The sequence below is a fragment of the Tympanuchus pallidicinctus genome, unplaced genomic scaffold, assembly GCF_026119805.1.
Source record: "Tympanuchus pallidicinctus isolate F22 unplaced genomic scaffold, pur_lepc_1.0 scaffold12, whole genome shotgun sequence".
Lineage (NCBI taxonomy): Eukaryota > Metazoa > Chordata > Aves > Galliformes > Phasianidae > Tympanuchus > Tympanuchus pallidicinctus.
Genome location: NW_026294637.1, coordinates 15,508,889 through 15,526,083, shown reverse-complemented (window position 1 = coordinate 15,526,083; position 17,195 = coordinate 15,508,889). Strand labels below are relative to the sequence as shown.

Genomic DNA, 17,195 nt, shown 5'->3' with positions numbered 1-17,195 from the left:
ATAGTAGACTCCAATAGAGCTGATGAAACTTTTTATGGTAATAATGGATCTCATCCTGTTTGTTTTAACTTTGTCTGGGAGTTGCAAAATGTTTGTCTAATGTCTGAAGGAAGGAAGAGGTGCAGATGATTACACCTACCTTGGTCTAGTTATAACAATAAAAGGTGAAGTCAGATTTTTATATATGGAAAGAGTTGTGGAGCTTCATGGGGAAGATTATCTGATGTTTATTATGGTCTTTGGAAGCAGAGCTGTGTAGAGGATGCCAGTGAGATGGCTGCAGTGTCAGAACTGGAATGTATCAGTGGCCAGAGTGCAATAAAAAGGAATGTTTTAAATCTGTGTAATTGAGAGCTATATCTGATTATGGACATTGGTTTTGCCAGTTTTAAAATCCATGTAAATAAATGGTAGAAATATATTTTTACATGTTACTCTGAAGTATGCAACTCTCTTCAGTCTTGGAGTCCAGCTTAGTCTTACTGCTTGTTTCCTGTACTCTCAGTTCTTCCTTTCAAACTTACCTTGCTAATTAGGATATGCAGCAAGCCTGTGTTAATTCATGATGGGCACTGTATTGCTTTTACAGTAACCCAGAATCTACCTTGAATACTTCATGTTCAGAGCCCTTGACACTGTATAATTCTCTCATTATAAATTTGTGTTAAGTAGTTCTCAGAGTTAGTCTGGTTGACTTTCCCCCCCTAGATACTAATTGCCACCTCTGTGCCATTATTGCAGAGATCTTAAATAATAACATACAAAGCAGAACAGCCACTTATCACTGCACAGAGGTATCTCTTGAGTGATTTAGCAGTTGCTTGATGGTCTGCCCGTCCGTGATGAATGCTCACAAGTTACTTTGCTTTCAGACTAAGCCAAAGATCACTAGATCCCAGCTTTCAAAAACTTCAGTTGAATTTAAGTTAATTTTCTTTCTGTGTATGAGAGAGAATTCTTAGTACATGTGCCCAGTGCTTGGTGAGACTGTGAGAAACTAGTTATAAATTATTGTCATGTAAAGCAGGAATTTTGAAATTGCTATTTATGATCTTGCTAAAGATTCTGGTTGAAAATACCAATGCTCTCATCAGTCCAGGCAGTTGTTCACGCATGAAAACATTACTTCTTAAAAATTATCTTTACCCAATGTTAAAAAGTCTGTGAATATTACATGAATTACTAAGGCAAGATACTTACCTTCTACAGAATGAATTCATTTATATCATTCCAGCTGCCTGATTTTCCTCTAGGATTCTCAAAACAGAAGTAATCCTGATAAAATCACTGGGTGCATCTCATTATTAATATATATAATGACCACCAATGGGCAGGAAAGGAAATGGTTAAAACACAATCAATATCTGGTTAAACATAAATAATACCTTTACTAAGATGGGAACTGTGCTTGTAGTCTCCATTTCCTGGGCACTTAGATCAAGTAAAACATTTATGGTAGTAAGAAAATGAGGGAAGAAGGCATTATCAAACAAAGCTTTTGATCTAAATTCATGCATACTTTTGAACTCCTCACAACTTTAATTGAAGACAAAATAGTACCTATCTGCTGCTTCAATCCGCATTTGCAACCAGGATTTAGCAGTCAGGTGTTGTCATTGATTTTAATTTTTATCCTATTTTTTTCGATGGTCATCTTATGTAACCTTATGGTCATCTTGTGTAATTCTTTAGTTATGTAGCTCTGTCCTGAGAATGAAACCTATCTTTCTGACTCTGCAGTTTGGTCTGTTTATGACCTGTTTTCCCTTCTGACAGTAAAGGAGGTTGTTTCTCAGGGATCACGGAGAAGCCCAAAGCTCTTCCTTACATTGTCTTCACCTTTAGTTGAGAGTTGTTGGCTGAAGAGTCAACTCCCAAGGGTTTACAGCAAGCCTGCTCTGTCCCTTCTCTCATCACTGGACTTCCCTAGCATCAGGTTATGCTCAGATATTTGCTCTATAAACAGCTGGATAAGAAAAATAATTTTTGATCTGTGGATTACTGGGCTAGGTTTTAATGATGACCTTATTTCACTTGAACATACAAAGCTTCTTTTTCTGTATCCTTCTTTTTCCTTAATCCCTTTGCTTTTAGTGTTTGTGCAGTTCACTAGGCTACTAGCAAGTGTTGTTACTAAGGAGCTTGGTCCTTATTACTCTTCTTACTCATGAAAGTATGTATCCTGAGAGAGTTATGTTGAAAAGTTAGCTTTGAAGATCTCTCCCACTGCAAATAAATGGGCTTCTCATGGTGTTATGGGTGCTCACAGCTTGATGGTGAAAAACAACACAAGTCTTGAGGATTCGGATGACATTTCCAGTGTTACAGTTAATTCAAAACAGACTTCTGGTCATCACTTACCACATGAGTATTCTCTAGCAGATGTGAATTTAATTGGCTTGATATCTATCAAAGGACTATTTCTCATTATTACTATATTCTGGTTTCAACTTCATGTGAAATCCAAAAATGTATTTGATATGTTTCAATGCTTCCCACAGCAGTGTATGTTTGTAGTTTTATGTTTCCCTGGTATTCTAAGTTAGAAAAATCTCTTGTCCATGGGATGAAACAAGCAAAAGAAGCTTTCTTTTTTAATTTGTTTTGACCCATCTTGTTTTTCAAGCAAGAAATAAAGAAATTCTAGATCTGTTCACAAATTTTAAGTGTGTTAATCCTCCTAATATTTACACCAAAAACAAGTGATGCAGGAAAGAATAATCAGACTCAGAATGAAAACCTAAACAGGAATTAATAAAGGAGTTGTACTGTTTACCCTACTGTATTATAAATAAGGAAAAATGAAAAGAATAATTTCCTCAAAGTTAGAGCATGTGAATATCTGTATAGTTTTGTTATATTCTAGCCTTAATATAAGAGATTAATGTCATAGAACCAACTTTGAGCCATGGAAAAAATATTCTTTTTCTTTTGTTCTGTAATAGTGTAAAAACTTGAAAAACAAGCAGGTAGATTCTAAATTTATTTGACTATCAGTTATAGATGTTCTAGATTGAAGTCTTTCTAGCTAGTTCTGTTAGAGTTAGGTGCAACAGTGCAATGCTGAAGGTCACAAATATTTCTGTGCTGCTGTCATACAAAGCACGTATTTTTCCTAAGAAATACATAGCTGTGAAACTCCAGGTATTTTCTTAAATCCACAAGGTTTAGGTTGCAAAAAAAGACAAGATTCTGCAAATAGTCTCTTTGTTAGGTAAATATACACTTGCAAATTTGAATGTGGGAACAAATTTCTTCTGCACTGTCACTCACAGATGCCTTAGGTCTCCTCTAAGACTGATCTGTGAGGCCATACTTCATCCTCTGTGAAATTATTTACTTGCAAACCCTGATCAAATGACCGTTTGATTGGAAGAAATGTAATCTTTGCACGTATGCCACACATATGGAGCTTTGGACAACTTGATTTAGCATGAGATCTCCTTGCCTATGATGGTGGGGTGAAACTAGATCCCTTTCAAAACCGAGCCATTCTGTGATTCGTAATTCTATATATGGCAACGTGCAAAATCTGTTGATGTGAGAAGCAGCGATTGAGTGACTGGAGAAGCCTCGTTTCCAAATACTTTTCACCCTTTTTACTTTTAATCTCTTTCTGCCTCTTGCTTCAGTAAGTTCCCACTGGTCTGCTTAGCTGGAAATGCATGATGGCACAGTTCATTCAAGGAGGCCTTCCCTGTCTGTGACTCTTTTCACATTGGCTGAATTTCTCCTTGTCGTGCCATCATTTATTTAATCCACATTCCTACTGTGTTTTATACTCTAAGATTTTATCTTTTATTTTCAAAAGAGAATTTGGAATAATCATTTCAAAGGCCTGTTCAAACATTTCAAATAGGCCTGTTTTCAGAATGGAACGACTCACTGCTAGTCGTACTGTTCTTCCCTTTGCCCTACTCATTCAGGAATTTCCTTAGTGTCCAAAGCAAAGCAGGAAAAAATTGACTTCTGCTGTCTTTAGAATGATTGTCTCTCAAGTGGTAATGACAAACTTTTAAAATGCTTTTCAAGTAGTGTCACATTATATGTAAACACATGAATGCATGCACAGGTACACTTGTAAATTCATTGTTAGAGACTCAGGCATTTTTTCTTTCGTCTGAATGTCTGTAGGATATTAGTGTGTCAAGAAAGCATCTCCTTTGTTCTCTCAATAAGTGTTTGCACCTCTTTCTTTTAAGTGAGCCCCGAATATCTACTCATCAGATGTAAAATGAGTAAGCATTAGCATCTTGCAAATTAAAGAAGAAAATGAGAAATGTGATGCAACTAATTATTCTGTGCTGTTCATAGCTTCTATTAGGAAACTGCAAAACCTATTCTTAATCTCTAATAGAACAGACAATTAATTTGTTGTGTAGCTGTGAGGTTATGTGGGATCAAGGCAAAAGCACTGGAGAAAAACTGTAATGTTATATTTGTATAGCAACGCATTTCTCACTTTCCCAGCAATTATTTTCCAACTCATTAAGTCAGTCTATACAGTATTAATTACACAGGCCGTGCAAAGTCTGATAATCATGGACAGAGGTTGTAATTGAGACCTGTTGGGGAAGGAATGGAAGTTAAGGGGAAAAGTCTTCAATGACAGAAAACACGGTAGTTTTATCTCACTTATTTTTTGTTCCTTTTTCTACCTAAGGAACATATCTAGGTGAAACAGAGGTGGAGGACTTGAAAAATGTCTTTGTGAGGTGCATTTGATAAATGGTGTTGTGCATTGTTTGGATGGCTGTGCTCTCCTAAAGCAAGTAGTGTTCATAAAGCAGTTAATATATCATGTAGATCCAGCTTTCCCATACTATGGACTTTGTATGGTGAAGTGAATAATAGCTACAGCTTGCTGGGGCAGCAGTTCAATGCAGGTCATGTATTTAGAGCACACTGCGCTTGAGTGCTGAGCTCAAAAGCTTAACAGCAGACTTCCTGAAATCTGCTTGAGTGGCCTTGAACAGTACTGAATCCAATGTTGAACTCTTATTCCCAAAAAAACTTTTTTGCCCTAAGAGCTCTATGCTGGCAACAGAACGGAGCCAATATTATCAAGGTATTTACTGAATTGCCAGACATCCCGGATTATTTCGTCTCTCCAAGAGCTGCTCCTGGGAGCATCGTAACAAGGACAGTCAGTAGTCCAACAGCTCAGGTGTCGTATCAGATATTTTCTGGAAGTATTAAAAACTTAGTAGAACCACACAGGAATGGTAATTTTTGTAGGTAAATTATCACAAATTCTTCACACAGAACACAAGCAGTGTGGAGCTGCTCTGTAGTTCTTCAGCCATTTGTTCTTTTTTTTGCAGGATCATTTTATAGCAGTGTCCTAGTCTTTCTAGCTTTGCTTTGGTTAACATAACTTGAATTGCTGGAAATGACTGCTTCTACAGAGTTAATTTGTCAGGAAATGTTTAGTCTTTGTATTTCTTTATTACAGTCTCAGGGCTGAAATGAGTACCTACATGCTTATCATTTCCCTTGTCAAATCACATAATTACCTTGGTCTAAATTTGAAGGTGGCCAAGTATAGCAGGAGAACAGAAAATTTCAGATGCATGCTGCTACCTCTGAGGATGGTGCTGTTATAATTTTAAAGACTAGAATACCATTGTAGAATCTGTATGACTGTACTTGGGTTTAATAATAATTATTTGGTAGCAGTAAAGTTTGGTTAATAAAGCTACTAAATCAGAAACAAACGGAAGCGTGTTCCCAATCAGTAACTGCAAAACCTAAGAACAACACCAAGCAAGCCTGAATAACAGCTAGTGGTATTCAAGCTTACTTTGTCAGTGTAATGTAATTTATGTACTTTAAGTAGTATCTCCAGATACATTACATTGATAATTTTTCTGGTGTTTCATCTTAGTGTTTTAGTATACGTTATCATTTCCATGTCTTCCATGCATTTCTGGAGGCTGCATCCAAGTAGGTTTTCCAAAAGGTAATTTCACAATAGCATAGCTAGCTTGGAATAAAAATGCCTATTTTTTTCCCTTCAGCAAGAAAAACAGTTTTTCCTTGAAAAAGTTCTGAACTAAAGTAAGAATTAAGTAGATGCTCGCTGAACAGGAGCATTCAGAATTAGAAATGAGCTTGTAAAATGAGCCTGTGAAATGTTCTTCAGTCAGTAGCCTAAGTAACAAGTTTGGACAAGCAAGTGAAAAGCTATTGCAAATCAGGCATACCTTTACTATTGTGACACAATAATATGCTTTTCAACATGGATCAATGCTTATGTCCTTCTGTAAATTGTATGTTGTAATAGGTGCTGTACTTGACATTGTGTAAACATGAATGCCTGCTCATAAAAGGACACGTGAGCTGTCACTGCAGTAGAGGTTCATGGGTTTTGGTGAGTATGATGCTCGGTGGATTGTTCTTTAGTTTGATTTCATTTAAAAAAAAAAAAAGGAGATAGTCTTCTACTACATATCTGTAGTACTTTCATACAGAGATTACAGTGTAACTGAGTACCTGCTAAAGACCTTGGAAAATATACTGGCTGGTTGTGTGTTGTGATGTCTTCCTATCTTCACTTGTATGCAGTGGAGAAATGATGCACATGCAGTTTAACACAAGCAAGTGTCGAGTCTTGCATCTGGGTAGGAACAATTGCATGCATCGGTACAGGCTGGGGGATGACCTGCTGGAGAGGAGCTCTGCAGAGAGGGACCTGGGTGTCTCGGTGGACGACAGGTTGGCCATGAGCCAGCAGTGTGCCCTTGTGGCCAAAAAGACCGTTGGGATTCTGGGATGCATTAAAAGAGCGTGGCCAGCAGGTGGAGGGAGGTGATCCTCGCCCTCTACTCTGCCATGGTGAGGTCTCATCTGGAGCACTGCGTCCAGTTCTGGGCTCCTCAGTACAAAAAAGACAGGGAAAGAGTCCAGTGAAGGGCCTGGAGCATCTCCTCTATGGAGAAAGGCTGAGTGAACTGGGTCTATTTAGCCTTGAGAAAAGAAGACTGAGAGGGAACCTGATCCAGGTCTTTAAATATCTAAGGTGTGGGGGGCAGAATGGCGAGGCCAGACTCTTTTCAGCAAATGTGTGGAGACAGCATAAGGGGAAACGGCCTGAAACTGCAGCGTAGGAAGTTCTGCACAAATGTGCACAAGAACTTCTTTAGGTGAGGGTGACGGAGCACTGGAACAGGCTGCCCAGGGAGGTTTGGAGTCTCCTTCTCTGGAGATATTCAAGGTCCACCTGGACACCTACTCGTGTGACCTGATGTAGGGAACCTGCTTTGGCAGGGGGGTTGGACTCGATGATCTCTGGAGGTCCCTTCCAACCCCTGCAATTCTGCAATTCCGTGATATGCAGCACTCTGAGGTGGAGACTGGCACCTGAAATTTGCATTGATGCGCTTGGATTCTCAAGACAAATTCTACTCCCATTTTATTCAGTTTTTTGGGGGGTTGTTTGTTTGGTTGGTTTGTTTTTGTATGTTTTTCCAGTCTAAATCACATTTGTGCAATGCTTATCTGAACACGTTCCTTTAAAACCAGCATATTTCTACACTGGGGCTGCATTATGCTTTTAAAAAAAAGAGAACAGTGCAACTGGGGATGCTTTGCTTGAATAATGCAGGTACTGATACGTGGGCTTGAGAGGGAAAAGGATTGTTCATGATCTGTGTGTAGCAGTTAACTTGTTCATGCACATGTAGTGTAATAAATTGAAAAGCCCAAAACAAAGGAAATTGTGTGGAATTTTGTTTCAGTTTTTGTATTTTCACTAAGAGGTGGACTTTGTTGATTGTAATTACTATTGTTATTCAGTTACCTGCTGAGAACTGAACCAAATGAGAGCTTGTGGTGTTGTTATTTATAGAGCCAGGTTCTGATGCTGTGTTTGGTTGTGACAGACAGACTGCCACAACCTTTCTGAGCCCGGCAGTCTTCTGCCTGAGTTAAACTGCGATGTGCAGTGGTGGTGCTTTTAAAATGGACTAGCCCAGAAGGCTGAATTTCATTAAATAGTGATAAAGCTTGCCCTACTTGTGTTAAACACAAATTTACAGTTTTTAAGCAAAAACCTGTTCTGGGGAGAATGTATAAAATTGTTACAAAGCTCAAATAAGAACTTCAGTCTTCCTTTCCTTCTGTCTGAGGGAGTAGTAGCTGCCCTGTTGCTGGTTGAGCCCATATTTAGAGGAGTCATACGGAGTACAGAGCACAGATTTGTCCCGAGGATGGTTACAGGTACACAACCTCTATCTTAGAATTTGCCAAATTTGTTGAAGTGGGAGGTTTATGAGCCATGGAAGAAGAACATTAAATACCACTCATTAAGTAAAATTTAACTTGGGGTTGTTATTTCATTAGGAAAATTAGTCACAGCAGCGTCGGCAGCACACTGTTTGGCTCCTGAGGACAGCAGTGTAAAGCAGATTGCTAAGGACATCTCATTATTGTGAATCAGTGGGCTGCTGATTCGGGGCTGGCTGGGTTTTTCACTGCAAGCAGCCAGGAGATGAGCCATCAGAAGTCTTACTCAGTTGTAATGTGAAGTGATTAAGTATTCCCCACTGGTTGTTAGTTTTCTGGCTAAATAAGTGTGCTGAGCTCATTTCTCCTCAGTGAGCTGTACATCCATTTCCACCTGCCTGAAACCTTTTGCAGGTCCAGGGACAAATAAATCACTTTTAGTATATTCCCAGGACAGTCTCAACTAAAAAAAAATAAGTATATCAACATGAAGGACAATTGTAGTGTTGAGCTGTCAGCCAATCCCCACAGGTACAATGAAAAATTACAGCCAATAAGGTAACATTTTTCAAAATGTGACACTACTCTTAAATTTATCTTTTGCAGTAGATGGGTTATAGAGAGAATTTCTGTCCACTTGAGTACAAACTATTCTTCAAGCACTCAATAATAGATTATAGTTGAGTGGAATTATTAATTTATGATAAAATAATTGTTTTGCTTCCTCAGTCACTTTCAGCAGCTCAGACGGCAATTTTCTCTGATCTTTTAGTCTCCTTAAAGATGCTTTCCATAATGAAAGAAAATAAGAAAAAAGTTCAATATTGCACTAAGGCTGTTCGAAGCCACAAAATCCAGTGTTGGAACAGAAATTGAGGTCTCAATTCAGTCTATTTAAATGAGTGGTCAGAGTATGCATATCTGCTGTTCTCTGTATGTTCCTTAGAGAACAGCACATCAGTTAAAAAGGAATCCTTACTGTAATTGTGAATGCCAGCCTTAATGATTGAGAGAATTCATTTTTCTCTCAGTTCTGTAATCTTCAGTGTGATATTAATGTAGATTTAGAATGAGTTTTTGTGGTTTTGCTTCAAACTTGTTCAAAAGTAGTGCAGACAAAGCCTGTATCTGAAATTCCTAGAATTTGGAAATGACTGTTATTTATGCACTATTTATGCGTCTGTCTCCCCCGACAGTGTAAACCAAGAGCATCATTAACATTAAAAGGATTTGCATCCCGCACAGAGAGCTGAGTAGACTGTTCTGTTAGGATCTGTTGTATAAACATGTTGACAGCAACAGGGAAGATTTTTTTTTTGTCCTACTATCTGAAGTTTTTCCTAATGGACTCCAATGGACATAGTGTCAGTTGTTTGTATCTCTGTATTTTAGACACAGTTGCAATCTTGTGTGTAAATCGGTTGCTCAGACAAGTACGTAAAACTAGAGGTCTAAAGGCATTAAAGTGTGAATCTTGTTGTATGCAGAGACCTGAGCTGTGTTCTGCGGTGAAGAATGCTCCTTCTTGAAGTTACTTATGCAGTGAATTTGAAGATAGATTGCTTCTTAGATTATAGATACAGACAAATTTCTGTACTGTCAGCTGAAGTGTTTGATTTTCAGCTCTCATACACTTATCCAGATTGAATCTTTTGTTAGAACATTTCCATTTAAATATACTGTAGGTTGCATAATATGATGCAGTGATTAATCTTTCCTTGGGAAGTTTTCTCTTCTGACTCTGCTTCAAGGTTTTAGAATACCTTGAAACACTGCAGCCATATGGAAGATACTCAAGCAGGTACTTTCCTGTAGGTTTCCTGAGTGGAGAGCAAACTGGTAGTAATATCTTGTTCATATATAGCACATTTCATCCATTTTACATCCAACTTCATTTAATAGTTCAGCTTTTCAGCCTAAGAGACAAAGGCATGGAAAGATGATGTGACTTGTTTATTGTGAATCAAGGAGTAGCACCAGCTTTCTGAATCCTGGTACATTACAGTAATTTCTTTTCTTCCTAATTAAATAGAATGCGTGAGCCATCTTTAAAAGATCAGTTGTTAAAGGAACTGTTCTATTCCCTACCAATTATTAACTGTTTATTCAGATGAGGGGTTAACAGTGTGTTGAAGCATACTGAAGTAATTCTCTCTACTGTTTAACTGTGATATTAAGTGGTTCAAGGGATTTGGTCCTTCTCACTGTTTAGCTGTCATGGAATCCTTGTCATTTTAGTAGCAAAGGAAGTTTGCCCGGTGTTCAAAATATATGGTAACGTGCACAACACAGCTGTCAATAACTTCAAAATAGATCCCCTATTCTTGCAGGAGGGTATCTACTTTCCCTTTCATATTCTTTTTCTCTTCTTTCTCTCTGAAATCTCTCTTTTATTCATGAAGATAGTAATTTGCTGTTGTAGGAATACTACAGCACAGAGGCTCCTTACTAGACTGTGCAGTGCGCCTTTAGGGTTTTGTTTCATCCGTGGTATTTGTGCCAGAGACACTGAGATGCACATCGTGATTTTCCTAACTTCACATCATTCATAGAAAGTCATTCACACTGTACAGCATCTGTTGCTGAGACTAAAAAAAATTGTGCACAGCCCCTGTTTTACAGTCAGCAGAAGTCCATCAACCCTGTAAGTTATGTAAGGGTAAAAGTGTGTGATCTGATAAGACTTTGAACTGTGATAATTTGGGAAATCCATTTGTATGTTATATGAACTCTGGCTCAGTATATTAAATGTGTTAACTGTTGAAAGAACAGTCTACAAATGTAAGCCATATAGTATTAGAGCCAGGCTGGGAATTACAGCAGCTTCTATTTAAACAGGGGAATGTGAGCACAGTGGCATGGCTACATGATTGTCAAAGCAAGGCTCACAGGCTCAGAAAAAAGAAAATCAATAGTTCTGCTTGTGTAAAGGAAAAAAAAACAGCAAGGTAGATCATTCCAGACTTCAGAAGGAGGAGGAGAAGAAAGGGACCTGGCAGGGCTGTATGGCAGTCAAAATATTTGGGGGTGGAGAAAGAGACACATCTGATAGAGGAACTGTAATGAAAGAAAGGCACAAGATGTTCTGTAGGAGAATCCAAACTTAGGAGAAGAGATTCTGCAGTACTCTGAGAACTGCAGAATATATCCGGCAAATGCTCAAGTGTTCTGGTATATTAGAAGCTTGTGTGCTGACATTATTAGAATGAGTCGGAAAACTTGTATACATCTCAGTTTTGTGCTAGCTAAGGGTTGCTAGGTAATAACAACTCGTTTCATTGGCGCCCTGATGTGGTACCTCTGTTCACTTCAGCTGTTTCTTATCCCTGATGAGTTGAACCATTAGCCCCAAATCTGCTGAGTACTGCTGATGTACTTTAAGCCACTGAGAACTTTGTATTCTGTTTCTTGGGGATTTGGCTCAATGCTGTGAGAAAATAATTCTGTGTATGCTTGGGAATGGCGGAGGGGTCTGGGAAATGCATGCCATGTTACATCTTCAGGCTAAAGGCAGTTTGAAGGTGTACTGCCAGAGTCAGGTGTTCTCTAGTTTTGGTGCAAATGCTTACAAAGAACTGTAGTAAAAGATAATGGTTGCAAAAGGCAATGACTTTTTATGGTACCCTCCTACCAAGGCCCGTTGAATTTCTCTCTAAGGAGTGATTTGTGTGGAGCGTCATTTCTTCATACAGTGTAATTTATAAAGGCGAACAGCTCACATTTTAACAAATCTCTTTGACATTTTTGAAGGCAAAACAATAGCACTGGAGCACTGTTCTTTCCTTCTGTTGGTAGAAAGGAGCAAAACCAACAGCACCCTAATGGATAGTTAGAGCCAGGACCTCACTTTATATTACAGCATTTTGTTTCAAATCTGCCCTTCGTACACATAAAAAAGATTCCTTTTACAGTTACTTTTCTAAGTATATTCATCTTAAGGCTTGCTCCTAATTGCAAGTTAATTTTACTGCAATTGTCATCACACTTAGCCTATTGTACTACACGGAAATTATTAAACTGGCCCACCCATCATCCATTTACCAGACTCAATTCAGAGGGCTACATGTGTTTTCTGTTTGTAATGCAGTATTTTCATGCTGAAATGATGCCACAATTTCTATAAGAAATAAATAATGCTACTGCAAAGTGAGTACAATGCTGCATGTTAATACGGACACCTATTTAACTGTTTGTCAGAATTGAAAGCCATGCTTATTTCCTTCTTTTTGAAAATACTGTAGCAAAAATGTTGGCCAGCATGTGATATGGACACAAACTGATACAGGATTGCAATTCTAGAGAAGCTCCAAGATTTTGTGCTGAGACCCATATTTCTGATGAGACTTGAATTCACTTTGTGTTAAAGTTTTCATATGCATATTGTTTAGAAGGAATTTTGTCCTTTTCACACCTGTGACAGATAAAAGCTGCAGCACAAAGTATCCTCATGCTTAGTGGAGTAGCCAACTGCAGGCATAACCGATGAAATGTTTTGTAAACTTCAGCAAATATTTCTGTGTATATCTCTGTTGGAAGAAAAATCATATTTATTTTATTGTAGTATATTAAACTTCTTAAACACATCTGCAAGAAGTTGTGAGCATGCTCAAAGCCAATTACTGCAGACTAGGGGAGATGCAAGGATGTGTGTGGCAGAACCTCCAGTATCGGTCTGAGTGCACTCACTCAATCATAGATTGATTCTCATTGGATGTCATCAATAAAGGTTTTGGTGTGGAGTATCTTCACCCATTCCTGTCAATGAGTGAAAGACAGGACAGAAATAAATGCCAAGAAGTAGTTGTGGATTCTGCAGTTAAATGCATCTGGATGAAAGCCAAATCATGCTGTGCATTTCTTGTAATGCTATAAACAGTCGGAACATAATGTTATCACCACTTGTTTCAGGCAGTGTTATTTTGTGTGTGATGAATATATTGTAGAAGACTAATTAAGGAACAATAGAAGGCATGTGGAGTTTACAAGGCAGGCGTACCAAGTGGATAAACTGCAAGGGAACTCAGGTTACTGCTGAATAGAGTGGATTGCTTAGAAGCTTTGGAAGTTCTTTCATGAAAATTGTTCCTGTTGAGTGGATGTCTTGCAAAGAGCTCGAGAGCCATTTGAAATGGCTTCAAATTACGCTGAAGCCAGTCTTCAGAAGAGAAAAGCATGCCTACAGAACTGAAATATGTGAATTCAATTGTTGCACTTCTTATTTTTGTCATTTTTTTTCATGAAAACTCTGGGCTGTTTTAAAGTAGACCTTCATAGCAATGGCTTTGGTTGTTACTAATGCTGAGTATCACCAAGGACTGCTGACTCTCCTTGTGCTGTGCCCTGAGTACAAGTCTCTAATGGGAAGTGCTGTTGATTACTGCAAACTGGGGAACAAGCCAACTTGGCTTTGAATGTATCAGTTCCAGTAGGCTGATACGGTGAGCCTGTGCAGAGTTCTGACATTAAGGATATGAGTAACCAGAGATGGGTAACTTTTTTTCTGCCGCTCATTTGTTTACCAAATCAAACCTAGCAGTTCATATAACTAAATAGTAAGGGCACACACTTGTGCCTTCGTATTCATTAAATCACCAATATCATCACAAATTTCTTCACGTTTACTAGGTTGGTACAATTGCCTTGCATATGAGAATGCTTTTAGCTTGTTATTTTCTCCTACTACTCACTTTATCATGCCTGCTTGGTATACAGAAGAGTGTATGCTTGTGCACACGTTGCCTTTGGTAGCCTGTTACTTTTTCCTTGTACAGTGACTTAATTGCAAGTCATGGAAAGGCTCATTAAAATAATGCTGAATGACATGTGAGAACGAATGATTCTACCTCTTATTTTTCTTTGCAAGGTGTTCTGTTCATACATAAGGCATTTAGCTAAAATGTGTAGCTGTTCTTGTATTTTAGCAATCAGATTATTGGGGTTGAATATTATGAATAGCTAAACATTTTTGTAACAGCTCAGGCTTCTTATTCACACCTATTGGAGAAAAGAGGGTAAAAAAAAGTTTTAAAACTGGCATTTGATATTTTTGTGTGACGTGAGATGCTTTTGATAATAATCTTTGTGTATGTGTCTTTTTTCTGAATTTTCATTTGCAGACCTTCTGTGATTAAAAATATGTTTGTTAAATACAGTTACTGTGTCTGTGCAGTAGCAGTTGACTCTGGGGAGCTGTTCTTTATCTCCTCATGCAACATGAAAGGAGAAACAGAAGTTCATAAAGCGTTGTTGTTTTCTTTTGATACAAGTTGCTCCAGGGAGCAGAGAGGAATGTGAAAAACAGGTGTCTCCCAGATTTCACCAAACATTCTTTTTATATTTTTTGGCTCAACAGATGAGTACCAGACATCCATAAAGCTGAACTCTTTTCAGCAGTGATCTAGATCAGAAAAATCATTGCACTGAGCAGGACAATATTTATGCAGAATGAATCTGAATGTAGTAATATGATAAAATGTTTAGAAATACTTCTTCTTCCTTGCACTAGAGGCTGATTATTCCAGTTCTGGGTAGCTTTTTCTATTATATTTTCTCATATGTGTAAGCTATGCTTTGAGGGATGAATGTAGCAATTGCCTGTTATGTAAAATACTGCGATAATAGTAGGGTTTAAAGCTGTTTTTCTGTAGAAGTTATGCATTGTGCAGGTTTTTCTTTTCATGACATAAAGGGAATAGGAGTAGTGCAGAATAAGATGGGCTCCTTTCTGCAAAAAAATAGTAACTCTGGGAGTTGCTTTGTATATGGACCCTAGTAAACAGGGTTCCTTGGGTCTTTTTGTTATACTGTCAAATAAGCTGAATCTACACGAAACGTTCAGTCCACATCTATCGTAGGGAGTAAGAGTCAACCAAAGGTGTGTCACTAGCAGAACTTTCACTTTGTTGCCAGATCATTTGTAAAATACTTTTCTGTCCAGTTTTGGATTGAAAAAATCAATTTTGTTCCCTGTATATGAGACCAAGTTTTCTATCTGCAGTCTAAACTGAGTAGTACATAATGCAGCTGTTGTATTTTTTTATTTTTTATTTCACTACAAGTATGGAATATATCAAGATCTCATGCAACTGTTGTCCCAGCATAGGTGCATCTTGACTAACTGTACAAAGCAATCAGATGTGGATATCCTTCATTGAGGAGTGTGAAGCCTACTTCTAGAAGTTCCAATAGAAGTGTGTGGTTGCTCAAAAGCTGTAATTTGGAGCACACTGTACTGTTTATTGTGAGAATCCTTCTATTGTGAGTGTACACTTCTAATCAGAGCTGATACAACAGTTGTCCCCATTCCTTTATGCCAGCCTTTTGCTGAAGAGGCTATAGGCACACTTAAAAGCTCTCCCATTTATCAAAAATTCTTTTGTGTCCAATTACTATGGGAAACACCAGCATCCAGCAACATGCTGTATTGAATATGCTACTACATGTAATGGAAGAAAAGAAACCAGTGCTGTATGAATTCTTACATCTTTCTTCAGTGTTCAATTTGGTCCATGCTTGTCAAAATATGTTTTTAATCTGGCTACTCAAAAGGCTTTATCAGCCTTCTTTACTTCTGGTTATTCTGACGCTTCACTTCAAAAGTTATGGCTCCCTACATCACTAATTTGGGGTTATGCATTTAATCTTTAAACTTGTATTTAATAATATTGTTATAGGTTCCATGAATTAGTTTTGGGAGAAAGTGTTTGTGGGTGTGAGAAGTATGTGGGTTGCTTCCATGTGTGAGGTCAAGATTGCTACAGAGATTACATACATCTATTGCATATGGATGTTGTGCATGCAAAGCTGAAATGTGGGGGTGTGTGACAGTTAAAAATCTGTCTGCTTTCAGTGTACTTATAGCTTGTACTCAGCAAAAACCACTGGTTTCTAGTTCTCTGGGCAGTGTAGAAGTTGCATCTCAACTTGGTCTTCTGTAGCTTTAGTTCTTTAGTTAGGACTTAGATGAACTCCAGAATTCTGATGTACCTCAAGACAGCCAAAGTTTGCGTGCAGTATTCAAAGATAAATCAGCTTGGAAACACTAAAGTCTCATCTCAGTTTCAGTCAGATTAGCTAATGTTGGTGATTTCTAGTTTGTGATGATCCACGCAAGTAGGAAAAGCAAAGCAGTTACAGATGCCATAGAATTGCTAAACTACCTTGAGTTTCATTTAGAGAGGTCCTTACGTGTTTGAGACGTGTGACTTCATCCTGTGAAAAGTGTGTTTGTTTCTCATTAAGGCTTTATAGAAAGAGGGTCATTAAAGTTTTCCATGGATAAGGAAGGAAAGTCCAACAGATGGCTTAGCATTAAAAACACTGATTCATCTGAAACTGAAATCATGCAGAGGCAACTGCAGGTCATAGCACACTGCTACAAAGACACCAGCTCAATACTGGCAGTCGAGGAGATGAGTAGTTAGTGACCTTAATTGTCCTACTGATTCCTTTTTCTTTTGCTGTTTAATGCATATGCAAGTATGGTGGGTTTTTTTAGTTCATTATTACTGAGCACCTGACGTAAATTTTATTGGGAAATTGCTGTTGCTATTTGTAACTTACGTGATTAAACTTCTGTAGTATGCAGGAAAGTCTCATTTTAGATTGTTTTTTTGATTTCCATAAGGCAAAGTGATGAAAAAATTTGGTGTCGTGCCATATTATCTGAAAGTTATTGATTTTGCATTGAACGTTCCCAGGCTGGTAAATTTTAGGTCAAGGCCGTTTAGACTTGACATTTTTGGTCTAAAATGGCTGGCAGTTCTACATTCTGAATGATACAGTTTGGGTATTTTGTTCTTTGCCATGTCTGTTGGTTTTATTCTTTGGGGTTTTTGGAGGGTTTTGCTTTTTAAATTAAGAGAGCACACTTTGGGAATTGGCTCATTCCCTACTTCAGGTACTGTGTTAGTAGTGTGAGAACGTTTCACAGTATTGATGTTATAAATGAGGTTGCTGCCAAGATCATT

At 38.1% G+C, this 17,195-nt stretch overlaps 1 protein-coding gene across 2 annotated transcripts in view; it reads left to right on the top strand.

The window, feature by feature from the left end:
- Positions 1–17,195, top strand: part of RORA (RAR related orphan receptor A) — a 378,614-nt gene that overhangs the window by 181,201 nt on the left and 180,218 nt on the right. The window lies entirely within an intron of this gene.